The sequence below is a fragment of the Callorhinchus milii genome, unplaced genomic scaffold (assembly GCF_018977255.1).
Source record: "Callorhinchus milii isolate IMCB2004 unplaced genomic scaffold, IMCB_Cmil_1.0 Scaffold3, whole genome shotgun sequence".
NCBI classification, from domain to species: domain Eukaryota; kingdom Metazoa; phylum Chordata; class Chondrichthyes; order Chimaeriformes; family Callorhinchidae; genus Callorhinchus; species Callorhinchus milii.
The window spans coordinates 7,482,498-7,495,173 of record NW_024704744.1 but is presented as its reverse complement, the minus strand read 5'-3'; positions in this window follow the sequence as shown (position 1 = coordinate 7,495,173).

The window sequence follows — 12,676 nt, the reverse complement described above, 5'->3', positions numbered from 1 at the left end:
ACTCACAGCAATCTCAGAGCTCCACATATCTCACCTAAACATAGAAATGCCCTGTGGAATTGAATGCTACTCTCTCCCTGGAAGGAGCATTGCTGTTTGCCTAACTCCGCAAAATACAAGAGTCGTGCTATACACCTACTGGATTTCCAGAGAAGTAGTTTTGTACTTTCCGCTCAGCCAAAGAACGGTGCATGGAAAGTGAAAGAGGCAAGAAAATAAAATATTTTACGAAATGGGGAGAATAGAGAGAAGTTCTCGTCAGCATTTGGATGAAGAGGAAAGAATATGAGACTCCAAATTTCTCATGGTCGTTGTTTTAAAAGATCATGCAAAATTTTGGAAAATTCTTTAACTCAAACATAAACGGGAGGCTGTTTTTTCTAAAAAAACTAATTTTGAAAGATTTTGACAATGAGAAAAAGCGTTATTTCAAATGTACGGAAAAACTGTGAAAGAAAAACTCTTGAAAGAAAAACTGTGGAAAACTAACTTTAAAAAGAATACAACAAGTCGCATTTATATAGTGCTCTTTATGCAAAATAACATCTTGGAGTCCTCCATGGTAGTGGGGTTAGATGCTGAGCAAGTGAGAAGGGAAGGAGGGGTAAACATAGAGTCAATTTAAGAAGTGAGTGTTACAGTGGGTTTTAAATATAGATAGGGGTGAGGCAGAACAATGTTATGGAAGGGTGAGAAAAGAATTTGGCACTGTAAAGTGGATTGATTTGTATTTTGTGGGCGAAATACAGTAGCCAAATGCGCTCAACTGTGTCCCACAAACAGTTGTGGATTGAGTTAACACACTTCTTTTTGGAGGAATTATTACCACCAGAAAGCAATCTGCCAATGGACTAACAACCGGATTCCTACTTACTGCTAGTAAACAAAGGCGTGTGGAGTAAACGTTCACCCTTCCCGGGAATCGAACCCGGGTCCTCTCGCTTGCGAGGTAAGTGGTCTAACCAATACCCTACAGGACTACAGGTTAAGCCTAAGACTGGCGTCTGGGTTTTGAACATTGAAATTGTTGATGAATATTTTTTCCCATCGCTTACAACAGCAACCGCTTGTCAACGATCAACTGCAGCTTGAAACTTCACTTTGTCTGCAATTCATCACAGTAGCTTTGCAGAAAGGAATGTCACAGCTTTGGTGGTGTTCTGATAACATTACTCAAATATCCGTCTGTGACCACACACAGAGCGACACAAGGCAAGCCCCGAGGTCCCAGGTACCCAACGCAGTAATGCGCTCTTATTTCAAGAATTGTTCGAAAACTTTTGCATCTGTGTAAATAATTAGTGCTCTCCTTTCTCTTTTCAGCATCGTTTAATCGCGGAGAATTTTTAGAATGCTTGTGCACTTATGGAATTAGTCACGCTTTGTAGGAAAACTACACTGCAATCTCATTCTTTCTTTCCATGGCTTTGGGGGCATAGTGGCTGAAACCACAGCCACCAATGGTGGAGCAGAGGGGAGGAGGGACATGCAGAAGATCTGTGTCAGCTGAACGTAGGTGGCAGGTGGTGGAGTGAGGTGTGAGCAGATCGGAGAGGTAGGGAGGTGCTAGGGCATTAAGTGATTTGAAAGTGAGAACGAGGATCTTGAAATTGATCCATTCTGTAACAGGGAGCCGGCAAGAAATGGGGTGATGGGGGTACGGAGACAATGGACGATCCACCTTGGCCCCCTCTTCGCCCATCTTTAGATCACACCCGAAGACACGTTCCACTACTCGCATGAAGCACACTATATAAATGTACATTGTTGTTGCGGAGCTCATTTTCTTACATGTTTGATACTTGTTGGATTATTGAACTAGTTTCTTCCAATTGATACTTTTTTTTAAAATCCAATCTCCTTCCAGAAGTTCAGACAATTGTACTCAACTGTCAAAGTTAGATATCACAAGCAAAACATCTCACTCTTTCAAAATCTGCATTGAATTGTTTAGTTAGTAACACTCTTGCCTCTAAATCAGAAGATTGTGAGTTCAGAGGCCTCCTTTGGGACTGTGAACTCAGTCTCGGCTGACAGTCCAATATGTTTAGAGGAGAGCAATGTGTTGTCAGAGGTGCCTATCTTCAGATGAGACATTAAACCGAGGTGCAATCTGTTATTTTATTCAAGATCTCATGGCACTATTCGAAAACTGAAGGGATTTTCTACCAGTGTCCTGGCCAGCAATCCCCATATAAACTTGAGCATTTACTACATGACTGTTTGTGGGACATTGCTGTGTGCAAATTGACTGCTGTGTTTCCTACAAACACTTAGTGACTCTACAGTAAAATATTGAGATGTCTTACTTACATGATAATGCACTATTATAAGGTCAAATGCAAGATTATTATTATTACTTATTTAGTGGAGTCCTGTAGCTCAGTGGTTAGAGCACTCGCTTTGCAAGCGAGAGATCTGAGTTCAATTCCAGGCAGAGGGCGAAACCTTGGGCAAGTTTCCTTACTCCACACGCCTAATAATAATCCCTCCAAAACCAAAAACAATAATAAATTGGTCATTTTCAATCTACGACTGTTTGTGAGATATTGCTGTGCGCAATTGGCTGCCACGTTCGCCCACAAATATACAGTCAATTCACTTTACAGTGCGTTCTGTGAAGCGCTTTGGGACGTCCTCCCGACGTGAAAAGCGCTATATCAGATGCAAGGATTATTATTATTATTATTACTGCATGTACCACTTGAACAAGTGGCAGTAAATTGATAAATCTTCATATCTGCTGTACTTTTGTATCGAGATAGCGCGAGAGGGATGAATGAACGGACTTTCATTGCTGAAACATTTTTTTAAAATGTAAAATTGTCTTTTAATTCTCCGCTTCTGTACGACGCTCACCTCCAAGTGATGTGACCACCAGCTCGTAATCAGCGGGGAGGTTCAAATAAAATCAGTGTTGAAGATGCAATGGTTTAATCTACAGATTAGTGTTTTGCACAAAGCAAGTAGCTCCACTGTCTGGGAGAGCAAAGTAACCAGCAATTGGAATTCTCAATGCAATGCTGATAAAAGGGAAGGCTTTATTTTATTCTGAGAGATCTGAGGGCGCAAAGGCTATGGAGCAAAAGAAGGTAACTTGACCTGTTATCTGGAAATCACAGGTGATGAAGGAAATGAAAGTGGATGGTTGGTTAACAAGAGAGGCTTTAAATTGACCTCATTCACCTGAGTAAAGTTAGCTTTCTGAGAAACCTTCCCCACCCAGCAAATGTGCATTCAGGCTGCTTCAAGCACAACGGGTTTCCTGAGGTGCACTTTGTGGAGACTTTGTGAGTCATGCACCATGCTAAAATAAACAGATTAAAACCCACCACAGAGTAAAGAGCAGAAAGTGAGATGTTTCACTCTCATCTGACAACCTATTGATTGTGTATAAAATGTCACTGACGTTGCCTTTGTTCATGAATCCCTATTAGCTTTTACTAAAGTCAATATCCTTAGTACAGAATGCAAGTATAATCTGTGGCTATTGTAGATCTAAATTTTACTGCAGTGAATAGCATTTACCTGTTAAACATTATGAGAAGGTTTGATGTTATGGTCACAATATCAAATGGAAGAATCATTTGTTTACATATTCTAAACAAGTTATGAGCAGACATTCCAGACACACAAAAGGGTGTGTTCTAATCACAGGAAATTATAGTTATTGACTGACAAAAAAGGGGAGGGAAACCAGACAAAAGGAGCATTGCTGACTAACTGGTCAGACACGACTACATTACTGAGAGAAAGAGCGCGACAGAAATAAATAAATGTGAATTATATTGGGGGGGGGTTTTGAGGCAAACATACTGGTCATTTTGCAGAGAGCATTGTCCACAAACAGCCATAAGATGAATAATGAATTTTATCTGAAGGATTGCATACCTGGACACTGAGAGAAACTGTCTTCCCTTTTCCAATCTTCCCATGGGATTTTTAGTGTCCACTTGAAGAACAAGTAGACAAGGCCTCGTTTAACAGCTCTTCTGCAGAACAGAAGTGTAGTGACTGTATTTAGTAGCTGAATAAGCACCCAATTTTGATAAATTGAAAAAAAACTTTTTTCAACATTTTGTTTATCTGGAGGATTGATAGCCTGGACACAGGGAGAAACACTCTTTTTTCGAGTAGTGCTATTGTATCTTTAACATCTACCTGAACAAGCAGTTGGTTTAAAGACGTTTCTGAAGGATTGCTTCTCCACTGCTCCCCCAGCATTACATAGGCGTAACAGACTGGAGCATGAGGTCAAAGTCCCTGACATGGGGCTTGAACCCACAACCTTTTGACTACCAAGAGGTAGGTTGACACATTAAATAAATTCTTTTAATTGACCTGAGAGCTGTTTTTCATCACTAGAGCAGATGGTGTTCAGCTTTAAGCTGTATATTTGAGCCACCTGCACGTACCTGGTGATAGGAGTTCCAAATTGTGCCTGAATTACACAGGAACACCACAAAATGTAAACTGAAACCACTGGCCCGTGTTTAACTGAATGGACTCAAATAACTAAAGCTTTTCATTGAAGCTTCCAGTGCAATTGCCAAATTGCCTCTAAAGAACTGCTTCCATCTCTGTTTCAGGTTTCCCCACATTGGGACTGAGTCAACCTGAGGCTGTTCTGCTTGTAGTGCAGCACACTGCAGGGGAGGGAGACTGAAAAAATAAATCCCAAGTCAATTACATTTGCAGATTTGTAAAAAAAAATATCTGGCTGTAAAAATGTGTTTCTTTGTTGAAAGGTTTTGTAGTTGCCTACGAAACGCACAGCCACTACACTTTACAGTTCATCCTGTGAAGTGCATTGAAATGTCTGCCTGATGTGAAAGGTTTCTACATCAAGTGCAACGATAAGCTTTATATTTATTCTCAATTAGGTGCTGCAACAGCGTCAGAATGTACATTTATTGTGTTTATTTGTCGAAATAAAGAGAGTGGAGTGTTGAAAATTGCAAGGTTACTTAAATCATACATGTTAACACATCGCTGAAACAAATAAGACATGTCCATGTGCAAATTATCGACTGGTCTGTGAGATTGCAGGTGACAATAGTTGCACACAGAAGCCAGCAACAAATTTGTCTTTAAATTAGAATCTTGCAGATTTACGGAAAATTCTTCTATTGAGACTTAATCTGGAAGCAGGTTTTCTTTTGAGTCCTTCACAGTAAGACGAGATAGAATCCTTGCATTTGATACAGTGTCTTATCACGTCGTCAAGACACCTCAAATCGCTTCACAGAATATACTGTAAAGTGAATTGACTGTATATTTTGTGGGTGAGAATTGAGTTGTGGATTGAATCGTGGATGGAGTCGTGCATTGAGTCATAAATTGAGTGACCAAATTATTATTTTTTTACTTTTTTTTGAAGGGATTAGATTTATTGGACTTGCAATGAAAATTATAATCCAAGTGTCACTCTTGGCCCTCCCCTGTAAAGCCAAACCTAGTGGTCTTGGAGTAGCTTTGGTGTGATTGAGCTTGGAAGCTGTGTGGGAGGCAAGCATTGATCCGACCAAGCACTGAGATATGGCTTGACATGTCCCCTGCACATTCTTGATATAATCAAATCTGTAAGTGGCCTGAGGCCAATTGCAGAGAGAACCGAGATGTGTTTGGAGTTTCCTGCAGGACGTAAAGGAGAGACCATGGAACTGGGTCAAGCACTGTGAGGGTGTGGAGCATTGTAGAGCAGAGAGCTGCTCATTACACTTTCCATTCCTCTGTTCTGAAAGAAACAACATTATTGCTTCACATACTCATTCTGAGCTGATCGTCTGGGCACCTTGTTGGCAGGATGCTGTCCAATGTAATTAAATCCTGACATTTTCTACTTCCCAGTTTCTACTATAATTTATAGTTTTTAAATACTGGGCTGAAATAGCGTTGTCAATCACATAACAAGTCAGAAAACCTGGGCTAGTATCTTCTACTATATTTCCCTATAAATACACAGTCACTCCACTTTACAGTAAATCCTGCGCTTTGAGACATCCTCCCGACGTGAAATATGCTATACCAAATGCAAGGATTATTATTATGTTTATTATTGTTAAGTTATTATTATTGATAATCCTTACACTTAATTATTATCAATGCATTTGATATAGCATCTTTCACATCAGGAGGACATCTTAAAGTACTACACAGTGGAGTGACTATTTTGAAGTGAAGTGACTGTATTTTGTTACTCCGAGTAACTGGGAAAAAATGGGGTCTCATTTGCAATATTTCTAAATGAGGAAAAACACCTGATGGAATTTGTACAGAAGAATGTCATGTCACATTTGTGCAACATCTTCCGAACTTTCGATGTTTTAAGAACAAGATAATGAATGATTTTTTGGCAAGAAATATCGCAAATTAAACCCTGAATTAAATTTTGTTGTCGCAAATCATGTCACTTTGTAAATTGTTGCCTTACGCTATATTTAATGTTACTTTCCTGTCTGCTTCAGGTGTAGATTATTATTCTACAAGTCGTCTTGACAGCTTGATGAGTTTCTGGATTTGAACCTTTGCACTAAGCTATTGTTGTCACCAAAGCGCTGGGTGGCAATAGAAAATCTGACTTACAACTGCCTCATGTGATTTAATAAAATGTACAATAATAATCCTTGCATTTGATAACATTGAAATATCTCAAAGTGCTTCACAGGCAGTTGTTTGAAAGTGAAGTTGTTTGCAGGTGAACGCAGCAACCGCTTTGTGCATAATGTGAAATGAATGACCAATGGGGGTTTTCTTGGTAGGGACACTGGGATAAAATACCTTTAAAATAATCCTCTTTTCAAACAAACCACAGCCTTCTGACCCAGAAACAAGATTGCTACCACCTTGTATCAAGGCTTCTTCTGGTCATGTCTATAATGGGAGCAAATTAAGCTTTGTTTGACACTGAAAATGGAAAAAGCAAATTAGCTAAATTACAGGAATAAAAAGGTTGACATCAAACAATTTGAATAAAATACATGAATTATAAATGTGATAAAAATAGAGTTAGGAAATACAAATTGCTCCTCTTGTAGTTTAGTGAGTAAAGGACTGCACTTGGGAAACTTTTCAAATCTGTGCTGAGTTAACCAACCTCAGCCAAGGCAACTATTGGGCAGTACAGCAATCCTTGCATTTGATTTAGAGTCTTATTGTGTCTTCAAGACATCTTAAAGTGCTTCACAGGATATACTGTAAAGTGATGTGTCTCTGTTTTTTGTGGCAGCCAATTTCCGCACAGCAGCGACCCAAAAACAGCTGTGGAGTGAGTGACCATTTTTTTAGTGTGAGAATTTTGTTGGCCAGGACACAGGGGAAACAACCTTCTCCTTTTAAATATGCCACAAGATATTTAACGTTCATCTGAATTGACAAATGGGAGCTCAGTTTAACGACTCATCTGAAGGACGAGACAAATTGGCCTCAGTGCAAGGATGAGGAAGAAAAAACATTCAGTCAATTTCTTCTGTCGGCTGGAAGGGAAGCTAGTGTGAAAGTCAGGATTGGGGTGAGGGAGTGGGGGTTGGCTGTGATATTCCCTCTGGCCGAATGACCTGCCAAGACTCACTACTAAGGTTCCAACATGAAGAACAGTCACCTGGGTGAGATACAAGACACGTCCCAAACCATAACATCACTGTCAAAGGAAAAACATGTCAAAAATACTTGAAGGAGAGGATGCGGGAATGGACAGAAACTGATGGAATATTTGGAAACAATGTTAACTTCACATACTAATATTTTCCATTCCTGTTTCAGTGAAAAATCACTTAACCACTATGGCAAACGCTGATCACTGACCCAAGTAAATAGAATGAGCGTAAAGCACATGGATAACGTTTTCCACCTGGATGTAGGCTTCAAGACATTTAATAGGGGAGGGGGATTGTAAAATTCCACCTGGTCTTAGCCTGTAAGATCATTTTCATCTTAAAAATTTAAGATTGCTCAGAATAGTGAAAAATTTTAAATTTTTTAAGAACTGCAGAAAATTGATTTCCAAACTGAGACTGATTTTTTGCACAATTCTGTGTGATCTTGAACCTAGCCTGGGAGAATTTGGGGTCACTGAAGATGAGAACGTGAGATGCTTCAAAACGTGTAAACTTCCTGGAGGTGATAGTGAGGAGAATTTACAACTCAGTTTTAGAAATTATGATTTGACTTGCTATTCCCATGCCACTATTCACTGTCCTCATGATTTGGGGAATTCAGTGGAATGGATAAGATTAGCAGGAATCAAATTGGTCATTCACTTCATGGCTGTTTGTGGGATATTTGCTGTGTGCCAATTGGCTTCTGCGTTTGCCTACAAATACACAATCACTATACTGCACAGTAAAATCCTACGCTTTGAGACATCTTGATGACATGAGGACACACAATATCAAATACAAGGTTTATATATTATAAGTATGAAGCCTCTCAATCTGCCTGGTCAAATGTCAGAGAAGTGAGAAGCTACTTGCATTTTTATGATTTATTAATACATTGAAATACCTCAAAGTGATTAATTCCAAATATGGTGACAAATAAGGCAGCTATTTTGTGAAGACCCCCAAGCAGCCAAGAGATTAATGAACAATGAGTTTGGAGGATTGTTGGCCTGGATATTGACATCAGATAGTGTTATGGGATACAACAACAGCTAGCATTTATATAGCGCTCTTGACACAGGATAGTGGCTTGGAGCACAAGTCACACTCGGGATCTTTTGAACTGTGGTCCCACCTGCGCAATCAGGTGAATATTACCACAACAAACTTACACTCCTATAGCGCCCTTCACAAAGGATTGGAGCACTTCACAGAGACTGGATTGGATGCAAATCACAGGAGGAGGGGGATATATAAATGTGGTCGACAAGGTAGGTTGTTAAGCAGGATTTAAAGATAGAGAGGGGGCAAGAAGGAAGGAATTCAAGAGGTTAGTAGTCACTGAAGGATCAGTCATTAATAATAATAATCCTTGCATTTGATATAGCGCCTTATTACATCTTTGGGACGTCTCAAAGCGTGTGACAGTATATATTGTAAAGTGAATTATCTGTATATTTTGTGGGCGATGGCGGTACAGAGGGTATGGGGGATGCACTGATTGGAGGGGGTCAGCAGAGGAGTGGGTTAGCTGATCGCTGCCCCAAATAAATAGAATGAGTGTAACATGCCTGGGTAACAAAATGTACAATCAATTGATTTTGCAGTATATTCTATGAGACGTCTCAAATACGCGATAAGACACTATATCAAATGCAAGGATTATTATTGTAACATTTTCCAACTGGAGATTGGACGAGGGGTGCATTTGACAAGTGGATTAGAGAGGCGACAAAGGCGGGCAATGTCGTGAAGAAGTAAAGCAAGCCAGGGGCAGACCTGTTCAAGATCCCACAGCTTCACTAATCCTCCAGCTTAATTGGCCGTTCACTCCTGGCTGGCTGTGGAGACCTCGTTGATACAAGAGTCACTCACACTTGATAGGAATTGTCAGTGCCTTGGGATGTTGTCCCGATGTGAAAGGCGCTACACAAATGTAATTTTGTATTGTATTGTATTTGATGCATTTGGATGTGATCAGTGCTGGAGTTATTACAGAGCCTGAGAGTGTAAATTTGAATAAACAATTCAATATTTTACGGATGCAGAAGACGTGAACCTGAACAAGCAATCCTGGTTGATTTTTTTTCCCTCACAACCCAGGAGCGTCTGAAGCCAATTGTAGCACCCCGGCTGAGAGAAGCTAATTCAAGACAGATTTGAACCTATAACTTTCTGGTATGTGTGGCCCAATGCCTCCCACGGGCTGCCTTTACCCACTAGGGCATCATTGGAGCCAGTGCATTCATCATTTCTGTTTACATTTTACTTCATGGCTAGAAGAATGCTTAAATGAGGCAATTGCAACCTACACTTGAGTTAACCATGATTTTCCATTCACGTGCATCTTTGTAAATAAATGCAAGTTCAATTAATTTGCCTTTCAATTTGACATTTACAGAACATGATCTCGATAGGAATAAGGAAAGCAACATTGGAAACAATACACTGTGTTAACAAAGGCAACTATGAAAAATGTGAATGATAGGTGGGATGCATGGAACTCTTCAGTTTAGTCTGGATACTGTTAAACATGATGGTGTTTTTGCACATGTTCGGAAGATCCAGCTGGCCAAATAAAACCCGAAAAATGCTGCAAAATATTAACAATAGTGTTCAATCCTCAGTCCCACAAAGAGGAATCCAGTATCTATTCCATATCTCAATATCTCTTCTGAGCTAGGAGAAGATGGGGTAAGAAATGTCTTTCTCAACTTAGTTTAGACAAATCAGCCACCTAGACATGCCATGATGGAACACTGAAGCACCCCTGTCCATATCAATACCTTATGCATCTATGATCATAACTTAGAAACTTAAGGCATTCCCAAAGCATGGAAAATGCAAACATCAACACATTTAGAATTGCCAAGCTAAGAGAAAGTGAATAAATGCAAGAAGATAATTTGCACTCTAGATCTATTCAATTTTCAATTTTCTTAGCAATTCAGAGCATTCAGAATTAGACAGATTCTTATTATAATAGAATAATCCTTGCTTTTAATATAGCACCTTATTATGTCATTATTATGACTTCTCAAAATGCTTCACTGGATATACTGTAAAGTGGAATATTTTGGAGTATATACTGTGTATTTTGTGAGAGAACACGGCAGCCAATTTGCATGCAATAATGTCCCACAATTAGCTATGGAGTGAGTGATAATTTTATTTGGGGGATTGTAGGGCTGGGACACGGGGAGAAACACTGTTCTCTTTTTGAAGAGTCCATGGGATCTTTAACGTCCACTTGAACAGGCAGATGGGCCCTCGGTTGAGCATCTCATCCAAAGAACTTCAAAAGACTACAATTCAATAATATGTCAAATTCTGAATGCTTTAAAACGCTCCATACAGTCCTGTAGCTCAGTGGTTAGAGCACTCGCCCTGCAAGCAAGAGACCTGGGTTTGATTCCCGGGCAGGACAAAATATTGGGCAATTTTCCTTACTCAACACGCCTCTGTTTACTTAGCAGTAAGTAAGAACCCAGTTGTTAGTCGATTGGCAGATCGCCTTTCCGGGGATAACAATTCCTTCAAAAATAATAGTAATTATTTGGTCACTCGATCCATGACTGTTTGTGGGATACTGCTGTGCGCAATTGGCTGCTGCATTTCGCCTACAAAAATATACAGTCAATTCACTTAATAATAATAATAATAATCCTTGCATTTGATATAGCGCGTTTCACGTCGGGAGGACGTCCCAAAGCGCTTCACAGAACACACTGTAAAGTGAATTGACTGTATATTTGTGGGCGAACGCGGCAGCCAATTGCGCACAGCAATGTCCCACAAACAGTCGTAGATTGAAAATGACCAATTTTTATTATTGTTTTTTTGTTTTTTTGGAGGGATTATTATTAGGCGTGTGGAGTAACGAAACTTGCCCAAGGTTTCGCCCTGCCTGGAATTGAACTCAGGTCTCTCGCTTGCAAAGCGAGTGCTCTAACCACTGAGCTATAGGAATCCACGATTGGAGTATATTTAACACTTAACAGTATATTCTATGAAGCGCTTTAAAATGTCTCAAAGACGTGATAAGGCACTATATCAAATGCAAGGATTATTATTATTATTATTATAAATAGAGTCAATCTGGACCCGGGTGGAATTTCTCTCCCAAAAAAAAGAGGTCTCGTGTGTGTTTGGAAATGCAGACCAATCACTGATGTTAGGGATTCTTTCCACCAGCTCCTATTAACCCTGAAAGCCAGAGCCCTAGTAGGTAGGGTGGTCCTAGCTGGGAAAGCTTGCCAGATAGTGCTCTGAATGGCAAGCTATGTGGTTTTAGCTGATTAGCTGATTAGACTCCAGCAGTACCCCAACAAAAACTTTGGGGTCCACAAGGCTTGGCTCTTGCCAACCTGTGCTAATACTTTCCGGAATTAGCTAAGCAGGATGCGTCTCTTTACGGAGATAGTCCACATTCCATTCCAGCAATCTATCTCTGGGATTTCCATGTGGAGCTGAGATACATGAAATTCTCAGTTTGGTTTGGATACTCTGAAGCATGGTGATGGTTTTTCGCATGTGTCAGATACCTGACCAAAAAAAAACAAGAAAAGTGCCAGCTGAATCCACATCCTCCAGCACTTACTTGAAATCACTGTCCCGAGTTCCCAGACACAAAGAGTGGAGGAGAAGTTGAAAAGTCCATTATTTAAGTCTTCCCTTAGCCCGGATAGACCTTTGTGACTTGTGGAAGTATTCTCTTTTCAGCGACCACATTAAATCATTACGGATCCAGCCTATTTAGACGTATGCTGTCATCTAATATGCATTAGTGTTCAGTTAACGTGTGAACCATTTGCTAGTCACTGTCACAGTCGCCTATAAATCCTTCCCATTCCAGAACGGAGAAAATTCATTGCAGTGGTCCAACTTCCTGCTGATGACCTTTGATCTCCACTTGGAAAACCAAGTAATTAGTAAACCAATCCCAAAATGAGATGAGTTATTTTGATAACCAACAGCTGGGGACACATGTTCAGGTCTCCCTCCGCGGACCTCAATCAGTCTGTGCAAAGTTTGAATCTTGGTTATCATCAGTTTATCAATAAACAAACACTGTGCAA